At 46.4% G+C, this 21,091-nt stretch overlaps 4 protein-coding genes and 1 pseudogene across 7 annotated transcripts in view; 1 reads left to right on the top strand and 4 right to left on the bottom strand.

Moving 5' to 3' along the window:
* The window catches only part of LOC133472573 (oocyte zinc finger protein XlCOF6.1-like), a 287,199-nt gene extending 266,308 nt beyond the window's left edge, over positions 1 to 20,891 (bottom strand). Inside the window, exon 1 of the mRNA XM_061763632.1 lies at positions 20,652 to 20,891. The gene's annotated coding sequence lies outside the window, so the exon portion shown is untranslated. The remainder of the gene's footprint in view (positions 1 to 20,651) is intronic.
* Positions 1 to 21,091, bottom strand: part of LOC133472547 (gastrula zinc finger protein XlCGF57.1-like) — a 220,531-nt gene that overhangs the window by 97,273 nt on the left and 102,167 nt on the right. The window lies entirely within an intron of this gene.
* Positions 1 to 21,091, bottom strand: part of LOC133472553 (gastrula zinc finger protein XlCGF57.1-like) — a 208,635-nt gene that overhangs the window by 97,273 nt on the left and 90,271 nt on the right. The gene's annotated exons all lie outside the window — the stretch shown is intronic.
* Positions 1 to 21,091, top strand: part of LOC133472544 (gastrula zinc finger protein XlCGF57.1-like) — a 221,723-nt gene that overhangs the window by 189,692 nt on the left and 10,940 nt on the right. The gene's annotated exons all lie outside the window — the stretch shown is intronic.
* On the bottom strand, positions 8,264 to 8,413 carry LOC133473026 (U1 spliceosomal RNA; annotated as a pseudogene).

The raw sequence follows: 21,091 nt of genomic DNA, 5'->3' as shown, positions 1-21,091 counted from the left end.
TTTAGTTCGGTCATGCAGTTATGATTCAATCCAGCTCACAGCTTTGCGAGAGAAGTTAAATTTTGAGAGCATGGCTTTCCTGAGGTCCAAGAACACCGCCCCTACAACTCCACCCTTGTCGAGAGAAGATTTTATTTTCTCAATGAAGAGGCATGCAACCATTTCAGTGGAATGCTTGGATCTGAAACCAAACTGCATGGCGTGGAGAGAGGGGGAGCTGCTGATTAAATAATGGACAATCTGCTCTCACACCCATTTTTCTGCAACTTTGGAAATGGCCGGAAGAATGCTTATAGGTCGGTAGTTATTCAGAGAAGTTGAGTCACCGGATTTAAAGACAGGGGTAACAATAGCAGATTTCCAGGCCTTTGGAAAGTGATCAGATGAAATTGAAAGATTAATGATTGAGGCAATAGGAGTAGCAAGAGTTGAACCTAGATCTTTGAGCATGCTCGTGTCCATTCCAAAAACATCCTTTGCCTTAGATGGTTTGAGTGAATGAATTAAATCGATAACTTTGGTCTCAGTAATATTTGTAATAGTAAAGAACTGCGTTGCAGACAGTGTGTGGGGGACTGCGTTCGCGCTCTCCCCTGATCATTGGTCAATGAAAAAGAAGACTGTTTTTAATAGTGATGTAGTTGTGTGGTAATTAAGCATGGTACTATGTTACTGATAGTGATGAGCATTTGAGTGTACTGAATGATTCAAAACTGTTCATCAAAAACATTCGTTCACGTTCAGTTCTTTTTCACATTGTCATTCAAGTGCTTTCTTATTCAGTTAAGGATCCATCCCTGAGGCTCACGTTCACTCAACACATTCACCGAAGGACTATGCGTTGTTGTTGTCATGTATTGTAAACTAGGAAAGGCGGGGAGATTATTTATTTACAAAAACAAAAAGGTTAAATTATGACCTACCTATCTCTCTCAGCAAGCTCTCGAACACCCGCTTCGGTCGTGACTCGTGAACATGCGAGCATCGAGCTCAGCTATCGACCATCCTTCAGCGTCCCCTGACTTCCAGCTAGGCTCTCGCCACCCGGCGTGACTTTTCTGCATTCACCGCGGTGGACAGCATCGCTGACACCAGCACCTGTGCTTCCTGTTTACCCACCTTGATGTTATTGTTATCTAATCAGTGTAAAGCGTCTTTGAGTGTCTTGAAAAGCGCAATAGGTTTAATCTGTTATTATTATTATTATTGTTATTATTATTATTGAAGAAAAAGCTCAGCAATGGGAACGTCAACCTCCCCAATATGGCCACTAAGTAGGCACGTTGGTTAGCCGGGCTGTTACAGCGAGCTTTCATGTCTTGTCTTCATAATTATCATATTATCATTAGCATATGACTCCAATTCTAAAGTCTTTACACTGACTCCCAGTCGGCTGTAGAAAGATTTTAAAGTTCTGTTACTGGTCTATAAATCAATAAATGGTTTAGGTCCTGAATACATGAATGAAATGCTAATGCCAAGTGTGCATGTTTTTAAGTCCAGTTAAAAACTTTTTTTTCTCATGCTTTTTAGAGCACTTTTTTTCTTGCACTGTACGCAGTTTTAATTGTATTTTAATTTTTCTCTTTGTTTTAAATGTTCATCAGCTGTTTTGTTCCTTTGTTTTGAAATGCTTTCACTCATGTGAAGCACATTGACTTACCTTGTGTATGAAATGCGCTATATAAATTGCTTTGCGTTCCTGTGACGTAGACGAACTACGTAAGAGACTGTATACTCAAATTCCCACAATGCTGTGCGTCATAAGAGTTGACAATCTAGATAAAGAACGGGAAAACTAAGCGTCTATCCCACCTATCATCGGGCAGGAGGCGGGGTAAACCCTGAACTGGTTGCCAGCCAATCGCAGGGGACACATAAACAAACAACCATCTGCACTCACATTCACACCTAGGGGCAATTTAGAGTCTTCAATTAACCTACCATGCATGTTTTTGGGATGTGGGAGGAAATCGGAGTGCCCGGAGAAAACCCACACAGGCACGGGGAGAACATGGAAACTCCACACAGGCGGGGCCGGGGATTGAACCCCAGTCCTCAGAACTGTGAGGCAGACACTCTAACCAGTCGCCCACCGTGCTGCCTTTTTTTCTGTTCCAGTAAATGTATTCATTTAAATAAGATTTGAATGTACCGTAAATTCCATGGTATTCTTCTTCTTCTACTTCTTTTCCTTTCGGCTTGTCCCGTTAGGGGTCGCCACAGCGCGTCATCCTTTTCCATGAGAGCCTATCTCCTGCATCCTCCTCTCGAACACCAACTGCCATCATGTCTTCCCTCACGACATCCATCAACCTTCTCTTTGGTCTTCCTCTAGCTCTCTTGCCTGGCAGCTCCATCCTCATCATCCTTCTACCAATATACTCACTCTCTCTCCTCTGGACGTGTCCAAACCATTGAAGTCTGCTCTCTCTAACTTTGTCTCCAAAACATCGAACCTTGGCTGTCCCTCTGAGGAGCTCATTTCTAATTTTATCCAACCTGGTCACTCCGAGAGCGAACCTCAACATCTTCATTTCCGCCACCTCCAGCTCTGCTTCCTGTTTTCTCTTCAGTGCCACTGTCTCTAATCCATACATCATGGCTGGCCTCACCACTGTTTTATAAACTTTGCCCTTCATCCTAGCAGAGACTCTTCTGTCACATAACACACCTGCCACCTTCCTCCACCCGTTCCAACCTGCTTGGACCCGTTTCTTCACTTCCTGACCACACTCACCATTGCTCTGGACGGTTGACCCCAAGTATTTAAAGTCCTCTACCTTTGCCATCTCTTCTCCCTGTAGCCTCATTCTTCCCCCACCACCCCTCTCATTCATGCACATATATTCTGTTTTACTTCGGCTAATCTTCATTCCTCTTCTTTCCAGTGCATGCCTCCATCTTTCTAACTGTTCCTCCAGCTGCTCCCTGCTTTCACTGCAGATCACAATGTCATCTGCAAACATCATGGTCCACGGGGATTCCAGTCTAACCTCATCTGTCAGCCTATCCATCACCACTGCAAAAAGGAAGGGGCTCAGGGCTGATCCCTGATGCAGTCCCACGTCCACCTTAAATTCTTCTGTCACACCGACAGCACACCTCACCGCTGTTCTGCTGCCCTCGTACATGTCCTGTATTATTCTAACATACTTCTCTGCCACTCCAGACTTCCGCATGCAGTACCACAGTTCCTCTCTGGGTACTCTGTCATAGGCTTTCTCTAGATCTACAAAGACACAATGTAGCTCCTTCTGACCTTCTCTGTACTTTTCCATCAACATCCTCAAGGCAAATAATGCATCTGTGGTACTCTTTCTAGGCATGAAACCATACAGTTGTCGCAAATACTCACTTCTGTCCTAAGTCTAGCCTCCACTACTCTTTCCCATAACATTGTGTGGCTCATCAACGTTATTCCTCTATAGTTGCCACAGCTCTGCACATCACCTTTGTTCTTAAAAATGGGCACCAGTACACTTTTCCTCCATTCCTCAGGCATCTTCTCACGCACTAGAATTCTATTGAACAAGCTGGTCAAAAACTCCACAGCCACCTCTCCTAGATGTTTCCATACCTCCACAGGAATGTCATCAGGACCAACTGCCTTTCCATTTTTCATTCTCTTTAATGCCTTTCTAACTTCCCCCTTACTAATCATTGCCACTTCCTGGTCCACCACACTTGCCTCTTCTACTCTCCCTTCTCTATCATTTTCCTCATTCATCAACTCCTCGAAGTATTCTTTCCATCTACCTAGCACACTGCTGGCACCAGTCAACATATTTCCATCTCTATCCTTAATCACCCTAACCTGCTGCACATCCTTCCCATCTCTATCCCTCTGTCTGGCCAGCCTGTATAGATCCTTTTCTCCTTCTTTAGTGTCCAACCTGCCATACATGTCATCATATGCCTCTTGTTTTGCCTTTGCCACCTCTACCTTTGCCCTGTGTCGCATCTCAATGTATTCCTTTCGCCTCTCCTTGGTCCTCTCAGTGTCCCACTTCTTCTTAGCTAACCGTTTTCCTTGTATGATTTCCTGTACTGTGAGGTTCCACCACCAAGTCTCCTTCTCTCCTTTCCTGCCAGAAGATACACCAAGTACTCTCCTGCCTGCTTCTCTGATCACCTTGGCTGCAGTGGTCCAGTCTTCTGGAAGCTCTTCCCGTCCACCGAGAGCCTGTATCACCTCTTCCCGAAAAGCTGCACAACACTCGTCCTGTCTCAGCTTCCACCACATGGTTCTCTTCTCTGCCTTTGTCTTCCTAATTTTCCTCCCCACCACCAGAGTCATCTTACACACCACCATCCTATGCTGTCTAGCCACACTCTCCCCTACCACTACCTTACAGTTGGTAACCTCCTTCAGATTACATCGTCTGCACAAGATGTAATCCACCTGTGTGCTTCTACCTCCGCTCTTGTAGGTCACCCTATGTTCGTGCCTCTTCTGGAAAAAAGTGTTCACTACAGCCATTTGCATCCTTGTTGCAAAGTCTACCACCATCTGTCCCTCCAAGTTCCTTTCCTGGATACCGTACTTACCCATCACTTCTTCATCACCCTTATTACCTTCACCAACATGTCCATTACAATCTGCACCAATTACGACTCTCTCTCTGTCTGTCTGTCTGTCATCATCTAGCTCCTTCCAGAATTTCTCTTTCACCTCTAGGTCACATCCTACCTGTGGGGCATAGCCACTAATCACATTACACATAACACCCTCAATTTCAAATTTCAGCCTCATCACTCGATCTGATACTCTTTTCACCTCCAAGACATTCTTAGCCAACTCTTCTTTTAATATAACCCCGACTCCATTTCTCTTCCCATCTACACCATGGTAAAATAATTTAAACCCTGCCCCTAAACTTCTAGCCTTACTGCCTTTCCACCTGGTCTCCTGGACACACAATATATCAACCTTTCTCCTAATCATCATGTCAACCAACTCCCGAGATTTTCCTGTCATAGTCCCAACATTCAAAGTCCCCACATTCAGTTCTCGGCTCTGTGTTTTCCTCTTCTCTTTCTGCCGAAGAACCCGCTTTCCACCTCTTCTTCTTCTTCTTCTTTGACTTCGACTTCGACCCACAGTAGCTAAATTTCCAACAGCGCCCTGCAGGTTGACGGCGCCGGTGGCGGACGTTGTTAACCCGGGCCACGACCGATCCGGTATGGAATTCTTTGGATGAACGCTCATATTTGTTTGGCAAGGTTTTAAGCCGGATGCCCTTCCTGACACAACCCTCTGCATTTATCCGGGCTTGGGACCGGCCTACAGTTTGCACTGACTTGTGCCCCCCATAGGGCTGCATTGTAAATTCCATGGTATTACACATACATAAAGGTCTTAGCATAATTGATATTTTTCAGTTGGGTCAATTCACTAAAAGACAGTTTTAATTTGAAAACTAATGGTAAAGTATTATCCACACCTGGATATTCATTGCCATGCTGAAAAGCTTACGCCAATGACATCTGCCCCTGCATTGGGGGTCTGGCAGCAGAGCCACGGGGCGGGGGATTTCTCTCCTCCTCTCCGTTTCCGGAGGTCTGCGTTTTCTTTCGCATGGTTTTTCATGTGTTTATATAGATTCGTGGTGTTGCCACTGTACCTTACAGACTTTTTGCAAACAGTACCGCATCAGTTTACCTTCCACTGGCGAATCTAACTCCAATGTCGGTCTCCTGTCTCTCTCATAACTTTATGTGTAGTCTGTTAAGATTATGGAGACACCGTCCAACCCACGCACCGTGTGTGTGCTTGTTTTCATGTGCTTGACTGACTCAACATTAGCCATTAGCTTGAAGAACCGGCTGCCAGTGAAAGCTATGAAAATCACTCATGAGTACATTCAAGGCGTAGTACGTCCTTCCTTGCGCAAACTAATCACTCGTTGTACTAGTTCACAGTGAACTTCCCGCATGAATCACTGCATACGTACTAGTACATCGCTTCTTATGCCTACATCAGACTACATGATTTTAACCCCAATATTGGCCCGATTAGCTATAGCAGCTGATTTCCCAGAACGGGCCCGACATATTTTGTTGGGAACGACAAAACTTCGTCGTGTGAAATAATCCGCGACCAACGATTTGGCCCTACGGTCGCCCTACAACTCCAAAATGAAAAGCTTCCGTGTCATGTGACATATCAACGTCAACTCTCCGACAGCGCACCTTGACGTCGACCAATAGGATTGTGACCGGCACATCGCTTCCTGTGCTTGCCATTGTCAACATACTTGCGCGCCGTTGTCAACATTTATTCACGTGCACTAACCAGTGTTAACCAAAGCTTTAGAGCATGATTCGACAGAACACCAGCATGTTTATGTACAACCATTAGTACTAGCGCTAGCTTGCTAGGTTACATATCGTTTTGTTGCCTGCCTGTGAGTCGTAGTCGTACCGTATTAAAGGTTTAGGAACACACCTCAAGCAATCCTTGAATGAACGTCCTCTCCTGAGAACCGGTGACAACCACCACAATTTTTCCTAATTTTTTACCCCCCACCCACACACACAATACATTAGCGTACATAGTTGTTGTCGTTGCCATGGTAATGACCGTATCCGGTCGCGTTGACCGATGTCACGTATTCTGGTTCCGCCTCTCTGACTGTGTTTGATTTGACAAGATACAGCCCAGTGATCGTAAAAGACGGGATATGGTGCTATCGGAATTCATGTCGTGTACTGTTGCCACTGAGATACGGCAGTAGTCTGACGTAGTGCTATCGGGAAAGACCAAATTTGTCTTGTTGTCTGATCCAGACATTAGCTGATCGCGAATGAAGAAGTTCAACGAAGGAATCACTCGTGGCTAATCATACATTCAGTTGACGTTCAGTGCATCAGTACATTGAGTGCACTTCAGTACATTCAGTTAAATTCAGTCCCTCCCGCGCCTGCACGGTGCTGCCTGACGCTGGCTGCTCATTGGTCATTCGCCGAATATTCAGAAGTGAGTGACAGCAGTTCTGTTTCGGCTCCCGGCCGATTTGCTCACGGCGGCGGCCTAGGTCAAACAACGAATCATTTCATGAACTGATTCAGTTCAGTACATTCACAAAAAAGATTTGTTCTTTTGAACGAAACATTCGCAAACGAACAACACTCGTGTTTGAATTGTTTCAACAGGCTTTGTCAAATTGTATCCCATTGAAATTCTCTCAGTGCCTCTGTAAAATCCATATAACTACCAGCATTGTTGGCAACAGTGATAATAACTTGTTAAGGATGTATACATTCTCGGGGATTGAACTCGTGATGGCGAGCTGAATCACAAAGCTTCATTAGGCATCGCAACACTTCAATTAATTTGAGTATTGGTTCATTTCTTGATGCTTCGTGTGGACAGGAAACCACGTGCTGGCCCTGTGTATGATCACAGGCAGCTAAAAATAGATTCACAGCTTTCCTTTAAAGCCCATATTGACAAATTGTGTAAAAATATCAAATTAAACCTTGCAAATTTTCTTGCAATTCGGAATGAAATGTCAACTGAAGCTGCAAAAATTTACTTGCATTCAATGATTCTTAGTCACTTTAACTATTGCATAACCAGTTGGTCCCAGGCTGGTTAGAATGCAAAAAAACCATTGGAAGTTTTGTACAAACAAGTAATTAAAGTGATGGATAAAAAACCAAGGCACTATCATAACTGTGCAATTTTTAAATAATACAGTCTTTTAAACTGGGACAGTCTTCACATATTTGCAGATTTAAATTTGATTTATAAAGTACTGCATGATTTGGCCCCAGCTCCTCTGGCTGAGTTCATCAGCCAAAGAAACAGCTCTGAGCATGTCACTCGAGGCTCTGTCAGGGGTGACTGTCTCATTCCTCTGCGCAGGAGCACTTTCAGTAAGTCAGCCTGGTCAGAGAGGAGCGCTGGTGAGTGGAACTCAGTACCTGAGGAGGTTAAACTGCTTACAACATACAAGGCCTTCACAAAAAAACTGAAAATGTGGCTAGTTAACAACTATAGCTGCCAACACTAAAAGACAAGTATGTTATGTTGTTTTTTTGTTATAATCAAAAAAATTATGGTTTTATTCTCTCTTAATAGTATAGTTTGATTATGTATCTTGTATTATATTGTCTTGTAGATGTATTTTACTGCTTTTTTACATCATGGCCAGGGGACTACAGATGAAAAGTAGCCTTCTGGCTAATTCTGGCTTTTTTAACCATGTGTACTTCATGTGTTTTATGAAATTGCATTGTCCCCTTTCAAAAATAAACTGATAAACCAAACTACCAGAAATTATGCAGTCGAGATTCCCACATTTGGGGAATTCGCAGGGGTCAGCACAACCGGAGTATAATGGCTGAGCCTCACCCTGGGTGAACCACCTTCTTGTTCATGGTGTCTCCCCTGCCAGGTAAGTATGAGTTGGACACGGCGCGAGCACGCAAGTCATTCACGCGCACGCTATGTCAAGCGACGGTGTCGTCATGAGCATGTGAACAACCATACACACAACGGGCAAGCCAGAACATACGCTAGATGAAACGCTACTGTGTGCTAATACATGAATAAATATGCTTCTTATTTGAGAATTTCAGTATAAATTGAGACAGTAAATGGATACCCATAATGCACAGCGGCATCGAGACATGATAAAATAACTTGAAAGTGGGGTCATTCACACCCAGAAACATATAAACCACCCATTTGGGTACAACCTGAACTGGTTGCCAGCCAATCGCAGGCCACATACAAACAAACAACCATTCACACTCACATTCACACCACCGTGCTGCCATGATTTAACTAATTAAAGAAGGGTTAGTCACTCCAAATGCAGTGACCTGTGACACTCTTGAGGTGGTCCAGCACGAGACGTTCAAAGGACTTCATGACCACAGATGTCAAAGCGACAGGCCTGTAGTCATTCAGACCCGAGATTGCAGATTTCTTGGTGACTGGAATGGTGGAGCGTTTGAAACAGGATGGAACTTCGCACATTTCCAGAGATCTATTGAAGATCTGAGTGAAGACTGGAGCGAGCTGGTCCGCGCAGACTTTGAGGCAGGATGGGGAGACATGGTCTGGGCCTGCCGCTTTGTTAATCTTTTGTTGTTTGAAGATGCGTCTCACATCCTGTTCATGGATGGTTAACGCAGAAGTCAGAGGTGTGATTGTGGTCGCGGTTGCGGCCGGGTGGGTGTGTGGTGTGAAAGTGTCCTTTTCAAATCACAGGTATTCAAGTCGTTGGCTAGTGTGCTATTGTTCTCAGCTTGGGGGGATCGTCGCTTGTAATTAGTCAGCGATTGGAATGCATGCCAGACTGATTGAGTCGTTTGCGCTAAACTGATTTTCCAACTTTGCTGCATAGATCCTCTTTGCAATGTTAATTTCTTAAGTCAGCTGGTTTCTAGCTCGATTATACAGGGCCCTGTCCCCGCTCTGATATGCGTCCTCCTTAGCTTGGCGAAGCTGCTTAAGTTTAGCAATGAACCACGGCTTGTTGTTGTTGAATGTGCGAAATGATTTTGTTGGTACACAAACCTCTTCACAGAAACTGATATAGGATGTGACAGTGTCCGTATATTCATCCAGGCTGCCAGCTGAATTTTCAAAGACACTCCAGTCTGTGCAGTCTAAACAGCTTTGAAGTTCCATCTTGGCTTCATTGGTCCACTTTTTCACTGTTTTCACTGAAGGCTTCGCGCATTTAAGTTCTTGCCTGTACGTCGGTATTAAGTGTATTAAGCAGTGATCAGATGAGCCCAGGGCTGCACGAGGTATAGCACGGTATGCGTTTTTTTAGTGTAGCAGTGGTCTAAAGTATTATTTTGCCTGGTAAGACAGTCGATGTGCTGCTTGTATTTAGGGAGTTTGTGGTTGAGTTTAGCTTTGTTAAAGTCCCCGAGAATAATGAGGGGTGAGTCCGGGTGTTTTTTTTCAATTTCGTTGACTTGTTCGGCGAGCGTTAGCAGTGCGGCGTTCGTGTTAGCTTGAGGCGGTATGTACGCGCCAGCCAGTATGAATGATGCGAACTCACGTGGCGAGTAGAATGGTTTACAGTTTAAAAATAGCGACTCCAAATGCGGGCTGCAGTGTGTGCTGAGCACCGTGACGTCCGTACACCATTTTTCGTTGATATAGAGGCATATCCCGCCGCCTTTTTTTTCCCCCGATGATTCCATGTCGCGGTCCGCTCGATGAATGTGGAAGCCGGGAAGCATGACGGCGCCATCGGGTACAACGTCCCAAAGGCTTAAGTACACCCACGACCCAAGTGAGGAAATGCGGTACAAAAAAATGGATGGATGGTTCTTTTAGGCCACTTTTTTTTTCCGCTTTTGACCAATCCCACAGCAAGAGCACATTCGACCCAACAGTAGGGTCACATTCAACCCAACTGCAGGGTTGTGTTCAACCCAACGGCAAGGTTGCGTTCGACCCAACAGCGGGGTTGTGTTCAACCCATTTTGGGGTAGACAACCCCAACCCAAATTGCAGGATCTAACCCCCTAACCCAGACCTGCTGGTCTAAAATAACCACTCGTTGGGTGGGTCCAACTTCAGGAACGCATGAGGTTACCCAAATAACCCCTTTTGGGTTGTTTTTGACCCAATCATTTTTAGAGTGTATGTATGTATGTATGTATGTTTGTTTGTTCCGAATAGTCAAACTTACTCTCCCTTTTAAATGTTGCATCTGTTTGCCATTTGTGAATGTTCGCCATTACATATATCTAAAATGCAGTCGCAGATATCCGCAATGTGAATTGTGGTTAACTGCAACAACATTGTAGATATCTGTAAATCCAGTTTGAGATGTCTCCAATTTTATTCGTACTAGTCATAATTCCAGTGGACCGTTACATATATCCTTAATTTACTTCAATTCAAGAGAATCTATCGACTTGTCCATTTTCATATAGCTCAAATCAAGTTTTAACCGGGCAAAATTACATTGTAGATAACTATAACTTGAACTATGACCAGTCAAAATGAACTTGGCTTGTAGATATTTCAAACAGGAATCACAGACAGCTATAATTCAGTTGCAGATATCCGGAATTCAACTGGTGAGATCTGCAACTGAATTGTATTTCATGAGAAACCCGAGACACATGAATGGCAAAAAAGACAAAATGATGCTGCGGATACCTAAACTGAATTGCACTTATCTCTATCTGTCCTATCAACTCAAGCCACGATCACGTTACAGATATTCTTTCATTCATCCATCCATTTTCTGTACCACTTATCCTCACGATATCCTAAAAATGTAATTACAACTAATAACACAGACGTTGTTGATATTTATAATGTTGATTCCATATTAGTTAAATTTAGCTTTTAAATGTCATATCTGCTCGCCATAGATAGACTTCTCCACTATCTCCTTCCAAATACAGTTTCTTGTTTTCGTAAGTGGTTGTGATACGTTCTAATTCTCTCTCTCGTACAGTGCACACATCTTTTTTTGCTCGCTCTGCTTGCTTCGCTTCTGTTTACAGTTTTTCTTACTGATAAGCTTGTTTTTCTTCTAAAAAAAAAATTAGAAGCAGTGATTCCTGGATATTTTAAACCTGTGGGACTGTACTTTTTTTGTAGATAGTCAGTTATTGCCATATTCCAATATTTTCTGATACCCTCTCACCATTACGTGAGCGTGGCCTGCTAATTAGGTACAAGCCTGCTATTAGCAAAAAGACCAGCAATCAAGATGCCTCCCTTTTCCACTGAGGACTATCATGGACCGCTGGAGAGGATGTCAATTCTGGAAACAAAAATCCACCGTCTCGGAGTGTATGTGGATGTAAATGGACAGTCGGAGAATGAAACCACTGTACCGATGTCTCAAAATTGTGAGCAGAAGTGTGATAATAGATAGCCACTTAGCTCAACAAAGAGGACGGATGTGGACTGTGGATATGGTAATGGACATTCCAGCAGTTCTCCCTGGAATTTACTGGGAGCAAAGCCCAAACATATGGGACATCTAAAAGCGGGGATACAACACCAGCAGATGACTGAGGAATCCGGCTGGCCTGCATTGCGAGCTGCTTCAACCCCGAGTGAGCGGCCGTGGATGGTCGTGACAGTGAAGGGCAAGAAAAAAGGACGCAAGTCAATGCAAAACATTGACATCAGACTGACCAATAGATTTGAGCCACTTTTACAAGACTCTGGCCAAGAATGCTCACCCCCCACCACCACTGAAAGGTATGAAACTAAATCCTACAAGAAAGAAATGACACTCCAAAGGTTAATAGTTGGTGATGGAGCTGTCAAGGATGGGAAACGTTTTTGTTGTGAGAAGAAGACCAAAGTATGGTGTTTTACCAATGACATGGTGTCTGATATCTCTAAAAATATCCTGGAGATTGATAATCAGCACCCAACTACAATCACTACACTTGCCACTGTACACACTTGCACCGGCGCGCACTCCTTCCTCCTTCACAGTCCCACTGGACGATGCCTGCGCAGTCCCGTCTCACTCACACATCGACGCACACGCCCACACACACTGAGCTTGCTGTCACAATCACGTGGGAAAATACACGTTGAATACCAGAAGTATTTCGACGTAAATTTTGACTTTAACGGTGAAATCCAACTTACGCGGAAATTCGGGTTACGTTGCCAGCGTAGGAACGGAACTCGTTCGTAAATCGAGGACTTCCTGTATCTTCTTTTCCTTTCGGCTTGTCCCGTTAGGGGTCGCCACAGCGCGTCATCCTTTTCCATGAGAGCCTATCTCCTGCATCCTCCTCTCGAACACCAACTGCCATCATGTCTTCCCTCACGACATCCATCAACCTTCTCTTTGGTCTTCCTCTAGCTCTCTTGCCTGGCAGCTCCATCCTCATCATCCTTCTACCAATATACTCACTCTCTCTCCTCTGGACGTGTCCAAACCATTGAAGTCTGCTCTCTCTAACTTTGTGTCCAAAACATCGAACCTTGGCTGTCCCTCTGAGGAGCTCATTTCTAATTTTATCCAACCTGGTCACTCCGAGAGCGAACCTCAACATCTTCATTTCCGCCACCTCCAGCTCTGCTTCCTGTTTTCTCTTCAGTGCCACTGTCTCTAATCCATACATCATGGCTGGCCTCACCACTGTTTTATAAACTGTGCCCTTCATCCTAGCAGAGACTCTTCTGTCACATAACACACCTGACACCTTCCTCCACCCGTTCCAACCTGCTTGGACCCGTTTCTTCACTTCCTGACCACACTCACCATTGCTCTGGACGGTTGACCCCAAGTATTTAAAGTCCTCTACCCTTGCCATCTCTTCTCCCTGTAGCCTCATTCTTCCCCCACCACCCCTCTCATTCATGCACATATATTCTGTTTTACTTCGGCTAATCTTCATTCCTCTTCTTTCCAGTGCATGCCTCCATCTTTCTAACTGTTCCTCCAGCTGCTCCCTGCTTTCACTGCAGATCACAATGTCATCTGCAAACATCATGGTCCACGGGGATTCCAGTCTAACCTCATCTGTCAGCCTATCCATCACCACTGCAAAAAGGAAGGGGCTCAGGGCTGATCCCTGATGCAGTCCCACGTCCACCTTAAATTCTTCTGTCACACCGACAGCACACCTCACCGCTGTTCTGCTGCCCTCGTACATGTCCTGTATTATTCTAACATACTTCTCTGCCACTCCAGACTTCTGCATGCAGTACCACAGTTCCTCTCTGGGTACTCTGTCATAGGCTTTCTCTAGATCTACAAAGACACAATGTAGCTCCTTCTGACCTTCTCTGTACTTTTCCATCAACATCCTCACGGCAAATAATGCATCTGTGGTACTCTTTCTAGGCATGAAACCATACTGTTGCTCGCAAATACTCACTTCTGTCCTGAGTCTAGCCTCCATTACTCTTTCCCATAACTTCATTGTGTGGCTCATCAACTTTATTCCTCTATAGTTGCCACAGCTCTGCACATCACCTTTGTTCTTAAAAATGGGCACCAGTACACTTTTCCTCCATTCCTCAGGCATCTTCTCACGCACTAGAATTCTATTGAACAAGCTGGTCAAAAACTCCACAGCCACCTCTCCTAGATGCTTCCATACCTCCACAGGAATGTCATCAGGACCAACTGCCTTTCCATTTTTCATTCTCTTTAATGCCTTTCTAACTTCCCCCTTACTAATCATTGCCACTTCCTGGTCCACCACACTTGCCTCTTCTACTCTCCCGTCTCTATCATTTTCCTCATTCATCAACTCCTCGAAGTATTCTTTCCATCTACCTAGCACACTGCTGGCACCAGTCAACATATTTCCATCTCTATCCTTAATCACCCTAACCTGCTGCACATCCTTCCCATCTCTATCCCTCTGTCTGGCCAGCCTGTATAGATCCTTTTCTCCTTCTTTAGTGTCCAACCTGCCATACATGTCATCATATGCCTCTTGTTTTGCCTTTGCCACCTCTACCTTTGCCCTGTGTCACATCTCAATGTATTCCTTTCGCCTCTCCTCGGTCCTCTCAGTGTCCCACTTCTTCTTAGCTAACCGTTTTCCTTGTATGATTTCCTGTACTGTGAGGTTCCACCACCAAGTCTCCTTCTCTCCTTTCCTGCCAGAAGATACACCAAGTACTCTCCTGCCTGCTTCTCTGATCACCTTGGCTGCAGTGGTCCAGTCTTCTGGAAGCTCTTCCCGTCCACCAAGAGCCTGTATCACCTCTTCCCGAAAAGCTGCACAACACTCGTCCTGTCTCAGCTTCCACCACATGGTTCTCTTCTCTGCCTTTGTCTTCCTAATTTTCCTCCCCACCACCAGAGTCATCTTACACACCACCATCCTATGCTGTCTAGCCACACTCTCCCCTACCACTACCTTACAGTTGGTAACCTCCTTCAGATTACATCGTCTGCACAAGATGTAATCCACCTGTGTGCTTCTACCTCCGCTCTTGTAGGTCACCCTATGTTCGTGCCTCTTCTGGAAAAAAGTGTTCACTACAGCCATTTGCATCCTTGTTGCAAAGTCTACCACCATCTGTCCCTCCAAGTTCCTTTCCTGGATACCGTACTTACCCATCACTTCTTCATCACCCTTATTACCTTCACCAACATGTCCATTACAATCTGCACCAATTACGACTCTCTCTCTGTCTGGGATGCTCAGAACTACATCATCTAGCTCCTTCCAGAATTCTCTTTCACCTCTAGGTCACATCCTACCTGTGGGGCATAGCCACTAATCACATTACACATAACACCCTCAATTTCAAATTTCAGCCTCATCACTCGATCTGATACTCTTTTCACCTCCAAGACATTCTTAGCCAACTCTTCTTTTAAAATAACCCGACTCCATTCTCTTCCCATCTACACCATGGTAAAATAATTTAAACCCTGCCCCTAAACTTCTAGCCTTACTGCCTTTCCACCTGGTCTCCTGGACACACAATATATCAACCTTTCTCCTAATCATCATGTCAACCAACTCCCGAGATTTCCTGTCATAGTCCCAACATTCAAAGTCCCCACATTCAGTTCTAGGCTCTGTGTTTTCCTCTTCTCTTTCTGCCGAAGAACCCGCTTTCCACTCTCTTCTTCTTCTTGACTTCGACTTCGACCCACAGTAGCTGAATTTCCAACAGCGCCCTGCAGGTTGACGGCGCCGGTGGCGGACGTTGTTAACCCGGGCCACGACCGATCCGGTATGGAATTCTTTGGATGAACGCTCATATTTGTTTGGCAAGGTTTTAAGCCGGATGCCCTTCCGACGCAACCCTCTGCATTTCTGGAAAAAAGTGTTCACTACAGCCATTTGCATCCTTGTTGCAAAGTCTACCACCATCTGTCCCTCCAAGTTCCTTTCCTGGATACCGTACTTACCCATCACTTCTTCATCACCCTTATTACCTTCACCAACATGTCCATTACAATCTGCACCAATTACGACTCTCTCTCTGTCTGGGATGCTCAGAACTACATCATCTAGCTCCTTCCAGAATTTCTCTTTCACCTCTAGGTCACATCCTACCTGTGGGGCATAGCCACTAATCACATTACACATAACACCCTCAATTTCAAATTTCAGCCTCATCACTCGATCTGATACTCTTTTCACCTCCAAGACATTCTTAGCCAACTCTTCTTTTAAAATAACCCCGACTCAATTTCTCTTCCCATCTACACCATGGTAAAATAATTTAAACCCTCCCCCTAAACTTCTAGCCTTACTGCCTTTCCACCTGGTCTCCTGGACACACAATATATCAACCTTTCTCCTAATCATCATGTCAACCAACTCCCGAGATTTTCCTGTCATAGTCCCAACATTCAAAGTTCCCACATTCAGTTCTAGGCTCTGTGTTTTCCTCTTCTCTTTCTGCCGAAGAACCCGCTTTCCACCTCTTCTTCTTCTTCTTCTTTGACTTCGACTTCGACCCACAGTAGCTGAATTTCCAACAGCGCCCTGCAGGTTGACGGCGCCGGTCAGGGAACATTGATTCTTAAACCTATTTGGTCATGTGTTGCTCAACATTGACTGTTATTTGCATTGACCTGGGTTTGATCCTCTCTTCATGCAACCCCATGGGGGGCACAAGCCAGTGCAAATTGTAGGCTGGTCCCAAACCTGGATAAATGCAGAGGGTTGTGTCACGAAGGGCATCTGCCTTACAATTTTGCCAAACAAATGTGAGTGTTCATCCAAAGAATTCCGTACTGGATCAGTTGTGGTCAGGGTTAGGAAAGTCTGAAATTCAGCTACTGTGGTGCTTAAATTATTTTACCATCCATCCATCCATCCATTCTCTACCGCTTATCCGGGTCGGGTCGCGGGGGCAGTAGCTTCAGCAGGGACGCCCAGACTACCCTCTCCCCAGCCACTTCATCCAGCTCTTCCGGGGGGATCCCGAGGCGTTCCCAGGCCAGCCGAAGGATGTAGTCTCTCCAGCGCGTCCTGGGTCGTCCCCGGGGTCTCCTCCCGGTGGGACATGCCCGGAACACCTCACCAGGGAGGCGTCCGGGAGGCATCCGAATCAGATGCCCCAGCCACCTCATCTGGCTCCTCTCAATGCGGAGGAGTAGCGGCTCTACTCTGAGATCCTCCCGGATGACCGAGCTTCTCACCCTATCTCTAAGGGAGAGACCGGACACCCTGCGGAAGAAACTCATTTCGGCCGCTTGTATCCGGGATCTTGTTCTTTCGGTCACGACCCACAGCTCATGACCATAGGTGAGGGTAGGAACGAAGATCGACCGGTAAATTGAGAGCTTCGCCCTTCGGCTTAGCTCTTTCTTTACCACAACGGACCGATACAAAGTCCGCATCACTGCAGACGCTGCACCGATCCGCCTGTCGATCTCCCGTTCCATTCTTCCCACACTCGTGAACAAGACCCCAAGATACTTGAATTCCTCCACTTGGGGCAGGATCTCATCCCCGACCTGGAGATGGCATGCCACCCTTTCCCGACTGAGGACCATGGTCTCAGATTTGGAGGTGCTGATTATCATCCCAGCCGCTTCACACTCGGCTGCGAACTGCTCCAATGAGAGTTGGAGGTCACGGCTTGATGAAGCCAACAGAACCACATCATCTGCAAAAAGCAGAGATGCAATACTGAGGCCACCAAACCGGACCCCCTCTACGCCTCGGCTGCGCCTAGAAATTCTGTCCATAAAAGTTATGAACAGAATCGGCGACAAAGGGCAGCCTTGGCGGAGTCCAACCCTCACCGGGAACGAGTTCGACTTACTGCCGGATATGCGGACCAAACTCTGACTCCGGTCGTACAGGGACCGAACAGCCCGTATCAGGGGGTTCGGTACCCCATACTCCCGAAGCACTCCCCGAGGGACACGGTCGAACGCCTTCTCCAAGTCCACAAAACACATGTAGACTGGTTGGGCGAACTCCCATGCACCCTCGAGGACCCTGCCGAGGGTGTAGAGCTGGTCCACTGTTCCACGGCCAGGACGAAAACCACACTGCTCCTCCTGAATCTGAGATTCGACTTCCCGACGGACCCTCCTCTCCAGCACCCCTGAATAGACCTTACCAGGGACGCTGAGCAGTGTGATCCCCCTGTAGTTGGAACACACCCTCCGGTCCCCCTTCTTAAAAAGGGGGACCACCACCCCAGTCTGCCAATCCAGAGGCACTGTCCCCGATGTCCACGCGATGTTGCAGAGGCGTGTCAACCAGGACAGCCCCACAACATCCATTATTTTACCATGTGAAGGGAAATTGAGTAGGGGTTATTTTAAAGAAAGAGTTAGCTGAGAATGTCGGTGAGGTGAAAAGCATATCAGATCGACTGATGAGGTTGAAACTTGAAATTGAGGCTGTTATGTATCATGTGATTCGTGGCTATGCTCCACAGGTAGGATGTGACCTTGAATTGAAAGAGAAATTCTGGAAGGAGCTAGACGAATTCGTTCTGAGCATCCCAGACAGAGAGAGTCGTGATTGGTGCAGATTGTAATGGATATGTTGGTGAAGGAAATAGGGGTGATGAAGAGGTAATGGGTAAGTACGGCATCCAGAAAAGGAACTTGGAGGGACAGATTGTGGTAGACTTTGCAAAAAGGATGGAAATGGCTGTAGTGAACATTTTTTTCAGAAGAGGCAGGAACCTAGGGTGACCTACAAGAGCGGAGGTAGAAAGGTATTCAAGAGAATGAAAAATGGAAAGGCAGTTGGTCCTGATGACATTCCTGTGGAGGTATGGAAGCATCTAGGAGAGGTGGCTGTGGAGTTTTTGACCAGCTTCACAGAATTCTAGCGGGTGAGAAGATGCCTGAGGAATGTAGGAAGAGTGGGATGGTGCCCAGTTTTAAGAACTAGGGTGATGTGCGGAGCTGTGGCAACTATAGAGGAATAAAATTGATGAGCCACACAAGTAACAAGAAGTTACGGGAAAGAGTTGTGGAGGCTAGACTCAGGACAGAAGTGAGTATTTGTGAGCAACACAACATCCATCCTTGGCAGACTGGGGTGGAGGGTGGGTGTGTTCCAACTACAGGGGGATCACACTGCTCAGCCTCCCTGGTAAGGTCTATTCAGGGGTGCTGGAGAGGAGAGTCCGTCGGGAAGTCGAATCTCAGATTCAGGAGGAGCAGTGTGGTTTTCGTGGACAGTGGACCAGCTCTACACCCTCGGCAGGGTCCTCGAGGGTGCATGGGAGTTCGCCCAACCAGTCTACATGTGTTTTGTGGACTTGGAGAAGGCGTTCAACCGTGTCCCTCGGGGAGTCCTGTGGAGGGTGCTTCGGGAGTATGGGGTACAGAACCCCCTGATACGGGCTGTTCGGTCCCTGTACGACCGGAGTCAGAGTTTTCTCCGCATATCCGGCAGTAAGTCGGACTCGTTCCCGGTGAGGGTTGGACTCCGCCAAGGCTGCCCTTTGTCGCCGATTCTTTTCATAACTTTTATGGACAGAATTTCTAGCCGCAGCTGAGGCGTAGAGGGGGTCCGGTTTGGTGGCCTCAGTATTGCATCTCTGCTTTTTGCTGATGATGTGGTTCTGTTGGCTTCATCAAGCCGTGAGCTCCAACTCTCACTGGAGGAGTTCGCAGCCGAGTGTAAAGCGGGTGGGATGAGAATCAGCACCTCCAAATCTGAGACCATGGTCCTCAGTCGGAAAAGGGTGGCGTGCCCTCTCCAGGTCGGGGATGAGATCCTGCCCCAAGTGGAGGAGTTCAAGTATCTTGGGGTCTTGTTCACGAGTGAGGGAAGAATGGAACGGGAGATCGACAGGCGGATCGGTTCAGCGTCTGCAGTGATGCAGACTTTGTATCGGTCCGTTGTGGTAAAGAAGGAGCTAAGCCGAAAGGCGAAGCGCTCGATTTACCACTCGATCTACGTTCCTACCCTCACCTATGGCCACGAGCTTTGGGTCGTGACCGAAAGAACAAGAACCCGGATACAAGCGGCCGAAATGAGTTTCCTCCGCAGGGTGTCGGGGCTCTCCCTTCGAGATAGGGTGAGAAGCTCGGTCATCCGGGAGGATCTCAGAGGAGAGTCGCTGCTCCTCCGCATTGAGAGGAACCAGATGAGGTGGCTGGGCCATCTGATTCGGATGCCTCCCGTGTGCCTCCCTGGTGAGGTGTTCCGGGAACGTCCCACCGGGAGGAGACCCCGGGGACGACCAAGGACATGGTGGAGAGACTACGTCTTTCGGCTGGCCTGGGAACGCATCGGTATCCCCCCGGAACAGCTGGATGAAGTGGTTGGGGAGAGGGAAGTCTGGGCGTCCCTGCTAAAGCTACTGCCCCCGCGACCCGACCTCGGATAAGCGGTAGAAAATGGATGGATGCATGAACATCAGATTTGGGTGGGACCACTTTTGTTGGATACCTGGGGTGGTGTAGTGTCCCCCAGAACTGGACTGGTGTTGCAATACCTCATAGCTTTTTTTTAAATGAATTTTTTAAATCAGTGGTAGTGATTGTGAAATATACCAATTTCAGGGGTCTTTTATTTTGAAATGCCACATCAGATTTGGATGGGACCTCTTTTGTTGGAGACCTGGGGAGGTGTAGTGTCCCCCAGAACTGGACCGGTGTTGCGATATTCCATTCAAAAGATTTAACAGATTGTTTTCAGTCAGGGGTAATGACAGCAAAATATGTAGTTTTCAGACTTTTATTTTGAAATACATTATCATATCTTCATCAAACCTCTTTTCGTGGAGTCCTTGGTGGTCTGTCACACAGATCTGGACTTGTCTTGCGATACCAATGGGATTATGTTGGGGTGGCTTTGGCTCAGTAGGTTCGAATCCCTGCTATGACTGTCCGCATGTCGAAGTGTCCTTGGGCAAGACACTGAACCCTAATTGACTCCCAGTGGGCCTGGCAGCGCCTCGCATGGCAGCAGTCGCCCATTGGTTTATGAATGTGTGTGTGAATGTGAGGCTTTGTAAAGCGCTTTGGCCACTGTGATGATGGAGATAAAGCGCTATATAAGTGGAGTCCATAACCATTTCTTTTTCCTAAGATATCAACTAAAGTACATTTTCTAATGTATCTCAAGATTCAAATAAACTTTGCTGGTTGCATTCCTAAATCGAAGAGCACTGACGTCCGTATTATTGGGAAGCTTTTATTTTGAAGGTGGC

This window comes from Phyllopteryx taeniolatus, chromosome 23 (genome assembly GCF_024500385.1).
Source record: "Phyllopteryx taeniolatus isolate TA_2022b chromosome 23, UOR_Ptae_1.2, whole genome shotgun sequence".
Taxonomy (NCBI): Eukaryota; Metazoa; Chordata; class Actinopteri; order Syngnathiformes; family Syngnathidae; genus Phyllopteryx; species Phyllopteryx taeniolatus.
The sequence above is the reverse complement of the archived record's forward strand: the minus strand, read 5'-3'. Positions and strand labels throughout refer to the sequence as shown.